Here is a 10,041-nt window from a genome sequence, read left to right as displayed (position 1 = left end):
TTTATGAAGTTTTTTACATTCCAAACAGATAGGACCTAATGCTAAATTACCAACTTCGTGATGGATACAGCAATTATTTAATACTTGATCTGCCTGCATTTTTCCACCAAAGCTTCTTCATAGCATTAGTCATCTCAGAATTTCTTGGACTGTAGATTAATGGGTTCAGCATGGGGGTGATGACTGTATAAAACACTCTTAATGATTTGTCAAGGGGGAAGGTCTTAGCAGGTCTTGCATACATGAAAATGCAGGGGACAAAGAAGCAGACAACCACAGTGATGTGGGAAACACAGGTCTGGAGGGCTTTCTGTCTCCCTTCCTGACTCAGGTTATTTAGAGAGTGCAAGATGACTCCATAGGAGATGAGTAAGAGCAGAAACACAGTAGTGCAGATCAGTCCTCCATTGGCCACCACTAAGATGCCAATGACATAGGTGTCACTGCAGAACAGTTTCAATAAGGTTTACATATCACATGTAAAGTGATCAATGACATTGGGGCCACAGAATGGGATCCCATAAATAGTGCCAAGTTGAATGACCGAGTGCAGAAATCCTCCAACCCAGGACACCAGCAGCAGCACAACACACATCCTTTGCCTCATGATAACCAAATAATGCAGGGGCTTACAGATGACCACATAGTGGACATAGGCCATCACCAAGAGATGGAAGACCTCTGATCCACCAAAAATATGCTCTATAAACAGAAAAGCCATGCAAGATTCAAAGGATATGGTATTTTCCTCAAAGAACAAGTCTGAAAGCAATCTTGGGGAAACAGAAGAGGAATAAGCCATGTCCATAAATGATAAGCTAGCAAGAAAAAAGTACATTGGTGAGTTCAAGGTCTTACTGATAGTTATAGCCACAACAGTTAGAAGGTTGCCCCCCATGGTCAAAATGTAGAAGAGCAAAAACATAACAAAAAGACTTTCTGCTCCTTTGGATCCTGTGTGAGGCCCAAGAGGATGAAATAAGTTTCATTGCTCCTAGGTTGCATCTAGTCTGTACAGGAGCTGAGTTCACATATTAGAAGCAGTTTACCTATAAAACAAGGGGGAAATTTATTAAATGCTTTTTAAACTTTGTCTTTTATTTATCCATTCAATTAAAAGTATGCGTGTAGAGAATGTATTTGGGTCCAATGCATCACTCACATTATGATTACCAAGTTGAATAGTAGTAGGTCCCTACACTCAGTGGTATGACAAATAATGAGAGATCAGAAAATTCCAGACCCATGTAATAAGTGTCATTATAAGGATACTCACACACAGCTAAGAGTCACAGTGTAGGAATATATCAGTCAAACTGGAATCAAAGAAGTCTTCCTAGAGGAAGTAATACTTCAATTGAGTTTTAAAGGAAAAGTAAAAGAATGACAAAAGATGGGAAAGTAATTGCATGAAAAAGTACAACATTTATAATTGTAAAGATATGGGGTTGGGTATAACTGAAGTGGTAGAGCACATGATTTAGAATGCATAAGGTCCTGGGTTTAATACCCAGTTCCACCTTTAAAAATAAATTAAAAAAAATAAATAGACCTAATTACCACCCCCAATAACAATGAAGAATAATCACAAAGATATAATATTGAGACCCATTTAAACTTATTTATATATTCAATGTGAGTAGATCAAAGTATCAGTAGAAGGTCACTGTCCTGGATTCTCTCAGAACTCACTGAGACTTCTTTCTTGGGGTCTTTGGTTGGATATTTCTCCCTTTCTTGAACAAAAAAAATGTTAAAGCAGTCAAATTTGTGTCTCTAGTCCCTCTCTCTACCCAAGTTTTAACATTTCTATAAGAAACACCTCTATTTTGACATTTAAAGTTGGATATCAACTTACTAAATACAACATAAATTTTAAATTTTCCACAATTAAAAAGTTGTTTCACATTTCATTAAATGACACCACCTTCAATGTATTTGCTCAGACAAAAATCTTAAAGGATTCTTCACTCTCTTTTTGCTCTCATATTATTCATTGATAACTTTATCAAATTATGTGATCTCTATTTTCAAACTATATCATAAATTTGTCCATTCCTTACCCCTCATTTCCTTCTTGGTCCACTGCAGTAGCCTCCTGTCATGTCTGTCCACTTCAATTGTGTCCTCCAACAGTTTTTTCTCCTGAATCAGCTCAAATTATACTCTTCAAATCTTGTTCTGATTATATCAATCAACTGCTCAAAACTCTCACAGTTGATCCCAATCACGCCCTCACAATTTAATGCATCACAATTAGTATTTACAGGAACAAATACTGTAATCACCATTTTACAGTTGATATAATGAGGGTCATACTATCTCATTAATTTTTCCAAATGCACACATTTTTAAGTGATAAAACTAGAATTAGTACCTACATTTGATTTATTGCAAAATGATTTATGTCTTACATAATAAAGAAAGTCACACAATTGTGACTCCTGTTTCCCACTATTTACTGTTAGTCTTACTTGTGGAAGCTTGTTTACAATCTGAAGGAAGACTTTTTAAATCACTCATAAATCCTGGAATTCTTCTTTCATCCAATATGACAAAGGAGGTGTGAAAGGCTGTACTATTACTTGAGGATAGGTTTGATTTCATTCAGCTGTCTGTTCATTTCCTCCATGGATTCTTCTGGTTATTCATAAGAATGTTTTTATTTGCACTATAGAGTGTTTTAAAAAAAATTCCACAGAGCACACAAAGACAACAGTTTACCACATTAGAATAATTTATCAAATAGACAAGTGAATCCTGTGTTTATATATAAAGATAGCAAGTGCCATTTTCCAGGGAAAGTTGTCTTCAGTTACCTCTTTTCCCATTAACTCCAAGATAGAAAAATAACATTCAATTGTTTAGCCCTTCTCACTCTCCCATGTTGGTACAGCCAGACTACTTGACTGGAGATTTTGAGAGACTTCCTTGTGTTGCTATTGTTGTTGCCTTTTAATGCATTGTTTTAAGTCTAACAAAGGACCTCCTAAAATTTTTATATCAGTTCTTAAAAGGATATAATCTATCTTCCCAAAAGAGGTAAAGAATAATGGACATTTTATCTCTGTTAGTTATATCCATCATTAAGTCTTAGATCAGAATGTGTCCAAGATTGATTCTTGCTTAATTAAATTCACTGGGACTTTCTATTAAACTTTAAAATTACATCTGTTATATAAAGATCCTAGTAAACCACATCGCAGAATTAAGGTAAAAAAGATGTAACCTGGAGGGAAAAAAAACCAGCTTTATAGTCATTTTCTGACTATTGCTAGACAAGAATAAATATCAGTCCAATCATTTTGCTTCAGTGAATATTAATTTATCATGTATATTCCCACTTGCCACAACAAGCTTTTCTTTCTTTTTTATTTAGTACTCAATTTATTCTGCCTTGACATTTGGCAGAATAAAAATTTATCAATTCAAGTACAATAACTAATTATTTATCCAATTATTAATTGTATCTTTTTTTAATATTTAGGGTACCAATGTCAGTACAAAACTGTGCCGTGAGTGAGGACAAAACAATGAATGAAATGGAAAAAGTTTCATATAAAAGATTCTTCCCTCATGGATCTTATATTCTTGTAATAGAGTTAGCCAATAAAGAAGGAGGCAATTTAATAAAGCAGTTGTAGTCTTATGCACTACTTCTAAGGCAAGAAATAAGGTACTGTAGCTGAAATAAGGGGGGGAATTCTACTACGGATAATGTAATCATAGAAGTCCCTTCCTGAAAGGTGATGTTCAAGCTGAGATTCAAAAGATAGGAAATGGCTACCACTGTTACAGACAGTAAAAATAAATTAAGTAATATTGCCTCCCATCAACAGGGTCCATGTCTAGAATAATGTAAAAATTTAACAGGAAGGATGGATGGCAAAGCAATCTGGAGGGGTGGTATGTGGATGGATCACTAGGAACTGACCAAATGCAAAAAGGTCTGTTCATCATATAAAGTTTCTATCAGAGAAAATCTCAGAAATCTGGTTGACAATATGACCTGTCTTGTGGACATCAGTCAGCCTCTTCAGCCACTTTGGTGGTCACCATAACAGAGATGAGTGATCTACACAGGCTGAGTGAGCAACAGGATCTACATGTCACCAGTCATGGTCTGGCTACTGTCACGGCTGAACGTCCAAAATTCCATTAATAAATTGCATCACTGACTCCCCCATAGGGCAAAATACTCTAGGGCAATCAGTCAAAAACCTTACTCCATTAAAACTCCTCAACCTGGAAGAGACAGATTCTTATCATCATATATTTTGAATGTGTATATGTGTGTGTGTGTGTGTGTGTGTGTGTGTGTGTGTGTTTGTGTGTGTGTGTGTGTGTATCCCTTCTATCTCCAGTACTTCAGCTTGCTTTATTATTCATGGAGCATAATCTGTGATTCATTGCCCTGGTACTCCACTGATTATTATCTCTAACCAGGACACACATTTTGTACTAAATAAAGTAAAACAAATCACTCACCAACATAGAATTCACAGCTGTGACCATATTACTCATCACCTGGAAGCATTAACTGAATGGAATATTGGCATGGATTACTGAAGGCTGAGATTTGGTGCCACCTGGGAGACTGTGCCCCAAAACTTTAGAATACACTCCTAGATGTTTAACATAAAGTATGTGCTTAGTAAACTTTAGTCATCTTATACTTCAGGCCATCAACCAACTCTGAAGCTTCCATAATTTTGAAGTTTGCAGTTATGCTAGTCAATCAATAAATATCCTTAAATCTCAAAACAATTTCGATTGATTTTTCTATTATTTAGAACCAAAAGTATCCTAATAGAAATATCCTTATTTTAAATGTATGTGTGAAACCAGGTTATTTTATAAGTTCTTTTAATCATTTATATTGTAGCTATTTTTGAATCAGTACCACATTATTTTAATTGTAACATTACAATCTGTGTTAACATCTAGAATTGCTCATAATCCTTTCAAAACTTAATTGCAAATTGCATGTCTTTATGTTGCCATACGAAATTTACTATCAAAAGAAGGTCAGGCATAGTTTACTTTTATGTGGAAAGGAGTGAAATATACAATTATCATTTTTTCCTCAAAGATATACTTATTCAAGTATTTTAACTCATTACTGTATCTACTAGCTTTAGACTGGTCGTCATATAAGTTCAAACACTTTCTAAAAAAAAATCCACATTTTCTTACTCACATCCCCCATATTTTATGATTTTGATGTGCTGTTTTACATCTTTGTGTTTATTCATTTGCATTGTAGCTATCATTGCATTTCCATTTGTGTTTTCTGTAGATTTTTGCTTTTTTTTATTTAGAGAGCTTTCAATATGTATTTTAGGATAGGTTTAGTATTGCTGTATTCTTTTAGTTTCTACTTGTCTGAGAAATTCTTTATTTCTCCATCTATTCTAAATGATAATCTTGCTGGGTAAAATATCCTAGGTTGCAGTTTTTCAGTGTGGAGATTCCTCAAAAGACTAGGAATAGACTTAACATATGATCCAGGAATCCCGCTCCTGGGCTTATATCCAGAAGGAACCCTACTTCAGGATGACACCTACACCCCAATGTTCATAGCAGCACTATTTACCATAGCCAAGACATGGAAACAGCCTAAATGCCCATCAACAGATGACTGGGTAAAGAAGATGTGGTATATTTATACAATGGAATACTACTCAGCCATAAAAACCGACAACATAACGCCATTTGCAGCAACATGGATGCTCCTGGAGAATGTTATTCTAAGTGAAGTAAGCCAGAAATAGAAAGAAAAATATCATATGAGATAGCTCGTATGTGGAATCTAAAAAACAAAAACAAAACAAAACAAAAAAGCATAAATACAAAACAGAAAAAGACTCATAGACATAGAATCCCTTTCAGGTTTTTGAGTATATCTTGTTTCCTTCTGGTCTGCAACTTTTTCATAAAGAAATCTGCCAATAGTCTTACTGGAGTTCCCTTGTAACCAACTCTTTGTTTTTCTCTTGCTGCCTTTAGAATCTTCTCTTTATCTTTAATTTTTATTTTAACTATAATACATTTTGATGTAGGTCTGTTTGGGTTCGTCTTATTTGGAACCCTCTATGTTCCCTGTACTTGGATATCTGTTTCCTTCTGTAGGTTTGGGAAGTTTTCAGTCATAATTTCTCTAAATACATTTTGACCACCTTTTCTCTTACTTCTCCTTCTAGGACCCCTATGATGCATAGATTGGCAAGCTTTATATTATCCCATAGATCTCTTATATTGCTTTCATTAGTTTTCATTTGATTTTCTCTCTGCTGTTCTGATTGGGTGATTTCCATTATCCTGTCTTCTAAATCACTTATTCATCCTTCTGCATTATTTAGTCTGCTACTGATTGCCTTTAACTTGGCTTTTATTCCAGCAATTGAGTTTTCTGTATTTAATTGGCTCCTCCTTATAGTTCCTATTTCCTTTTTGCAATATTCTGCATTTCTGTTCATAGGCTCTCTCATTTCCTTTGGTGCTTTTATCAACTCTTTTTTGAATTCAGTATCTAGTAGACTGTCAAGGTCTATTATATTGTTTGTTCTTTCAGGGACTTCTCTTGTTCTTTTAATTTGGAGCAGTTCCTCTGTTTCTTCATTTTACTTACATTTCTCTGACTCTGTGAATTTAGGAGTAAGAGTTATCTACTGTGATCTTGAAGGGCTATTTTTATGTGGGAGCATCCCCGTGTTGCATGTGTACACCTAATATTTTTATTGCAAGGGCTGTTTTTAGTATGGATGCCTGCTACATCTTTTCTTTGTGTGTGCTATTATCCCCATGATAGGGAGTGTAGTTGGTGTCATGGTGACCAGAGTCTGCACTAGATGTTAAGCAGGCTTCCTCTTTGCTCTGTGGTTGTCACAGACCTGTTGGGGGGCCACATCTGTTCCCCAATTTTGGGGGTAGAAGCCCCCAGATGCTTTTCTGAGGTATGGTGTAAAGCAGGTGGGGCTAGAGTGCTTCTTCTAGGGGAGGAGCTGTTGAGTTTTCCTCCACAGGAGCTGTCTACCAGGAAGTGCACTCTGGTGTCACCTGTCACCTGTTGTGTGGGTGTACATATGCAAATCCATTCACATCAGTAGTCAAGCACTGATCCATACTTTGTCAGATGCAGACCCATGAGGTTGGATACAGATCTAAATGCATGGTGAAATACATACTTATGTATTGTTGGATACAGGCCTATGAATATTTGGGTAAGACATACACCCTGTGGCTTTGGGAATTTTACTGTGTTTCATGCCAGCAAGATAGTAAGCCCTTTAGGACAAGTTCACTGAAAATGTGAATCAAATGTAAATAAGAATGTTTAAAAGAAAACCAAAAAGCAGGATTTATGTATACTCCAGAGAGATTATTTTTATTGAGACATCAATCAATCCTTCATAATACATGTCTTTTTCTGGATGGGAAAACAAGATATTAAACATGGCATTTTCCTCAAAATAAATATTTAGATTAATGACATTCTAAATATATATTTTATGGGAAATTTTCAAACTTGGCAAAATTATCTTAAAGTTTATCAGGAAAAACAAATATTTAGGAATTGTAAGAAGCTTTAGAAAAAATGAGTATGGGTACAAACCCCTACTAGGTATAAATACACATTAAAATTCCTTAATCACTGTAATATGTTACTGGTGGAGGAATATAACAAAGAAGAAAGCAGAGAAGAAAAGAAAGGAGGGGCATGAGGAGGAGAAACAGGCAGAAACTGGATCCTCTAGATGGTGTAAAACCTGACATATTAAATTAAAATTTCCATAGTATTACTAAAATTAATAATTGTATTTGCAGATTATTTTACTTGTTTAGGGAAAAGAGGCTTAGCTATTTTTTCACATCAAAAAAAAATCTAAAATGTGTTAAAAATTGCATTTAAAATGTTTTTTTAAAAAGATTAAAATTTATAAAATCACTGGAAGGAAATGGAATTTTCCAAAACTGATGTGATAGACAAAATTGAAAAGTAAAAAATATTAAAATATAACATCTTTATATAAAAACACTCATAATTATAACATAAAAACATAACAATATAAATATAAATTTGTAGCAAATATATGTATAGTTAATCAAAATTTATCAGTAAAAATTCTCATCCCAATAATTCAAGAACTCAAGGACACATATAATTGACAAAGTTGAGGGGTGAATTCTATGTCTCATACATTGTGCAAGGAACAGAGAACACAAATACAATTAAGTAATTTTCCTGACTTCAGAGATCTTATACACCAATGAACAAAGAAAATTAACAAAGATTCTTATCTCATCACTTGAAATAACTATGCAAATTTAAAAATTAACTACATTTCTGTCTTGGCCATTTGGGCTCCTATTACAGAACACCATGGACATGGTGGCTTGTTTAGTAAACAATAATCTTTCACAATTCTAGAGCCTCAGAAGTCAGACATTAAGATGCCAGCAGATTCCACTTATGGTGAGGATCCACTTCCTAGTACTCAGACACCATCTGCTGTGCCCTCATATGGCAGATGTGTCAAGAGATGCTGGGATATCTTTTATAAGGGCATGAATCCCACTCATGTGGGATCCATCTTCCTAAATTAATCATAGCTCAAAGGGACCACCTCCAAATACCACCACATTATAAAGGATTTAACTTAGGAATTTGAAGGGTGATGCAAACTTTCAGTTTACAGCAACAACCAGAAGTAGAGGAATGAATTATATAAATTCTGATCAACTCAAATATTTGATATTATTTGGTCAATATTGCTATTTTTTATAAGAATTTGGTATATTAAATCTTCATGTAATATAAAAAGCAGGACATAAAGTTTCTCATACAGTGTGATTCACCAGTGAAAAGAAATGATTGCTCCAAAGCCTTAGCTCTTGATGAATCCAGGCTAAGTAAGGGAGGCAGAATAGTAAGTTCTTTGACCACATACTTCTGGTATTTGATAATGATAATATTTTGTTTCAAGTCTGATTCAGAAAGAGAGAGAATGTTATGAATGATGTCTTTTATGTAAAACAATATATTCTGAGCTCTTTACTACCAAGTAAACTACCTTTCATTAACAAGAGAGATAAGAATGGCATATATTGTCAGCATCTTTCTTAACAATGATGATCAAGATATCATGTGTCAAGTTTTTTAGTTTATGGATTATGGATTATGCTACATTCATACATGAAAGGCAGAGCCTGTGTATTTACAGAAGGCTATGAAACACTTTAAACAAAAAAGCAATAGGACTATTGAAAAAGAGCAAAGGTGTAAACAGACATCCTAAAGTATCTGGGAAGATTAATGGATCATCTTTATGAAATATAACTCCATACAAATCTGCTTCACTTGAGAAGATAATGTGATTGCCCAATTGGAAAAATAAGTATGATTTGGTTATTTTTCTGTATATATATTTTGTTCATTCAGATAGTTTTTATATACCTAGTTTCCTTATGATTAATATTACAACTCTGAAACATCATTATCCTTCAACATTAACATAAACATTAAGAATAAAATAATCTATGTAAAGTATCTTGCAGCTACAAAAATTAAGATACATACTTCAAATATTAATATGGGCTATCTACAGGAAGAATAAACCAAGTTTTTATGTCTTATTTTTATTTAATTTTTCTGAAATCTGTATCAAGTCCCATAATTCTGAAATATTATATTATTTAGAAAAGAAACATGAGAATATCTTCCACTAACTAAAATAAATTTACAGTCTTAAAGTAGCTCAATTCATCATATAGAACATAAATCTATAATCTCAATAATCATTATATACCCCAAAGCTAAATATATTTTCCTAAGAAATTGTGAAAATCTAAAACTAAATACATTTTCCTAAGGACTGTGAAAATCCTAAAAATATATTTAAAAACAAAATGCATACTTTGAACTAGAAAATTATGAAAATCTTAAAAGTATATTTTGATCATTGGAAGTATTCACATAATAAATGGTTTCATCATGCCCAAGTTATCAAATCTGAGGAGAAATTTACTGCAATTAAAGAA

The 10,041-nt window shown here is 33.8% G+C and overlaps 1 pseudogene; it reads right to left on the bottom strand.

Moving 5' to 3' along the window:
• On the bottom strand, window positions 1-1,005 carry LOC135322955 (olfactory receptor 4A47-like; annotated as a pseudogene).
• Between the last annotated feature and the right edge of the window lie 9,036 nt (window positions 1,006-10,041).

Source organism: Camelus dromedarius, chromosome 15 (genome assembly GCF_036321535.1).
Source record: "Camelus dromedarius isolate mCamDro1 chromosome 15, mCamDro1.pat, whole genome shotgun sequence".
NCBI lineage: Eukaryota > Metazoa > Chordata > Mammalia > Artiodactyla > Camelidae > Camelus > Camelus dromedarius.
This window is presented reverse-complemented; position numbering and strand designations above follow the sequence as displayed.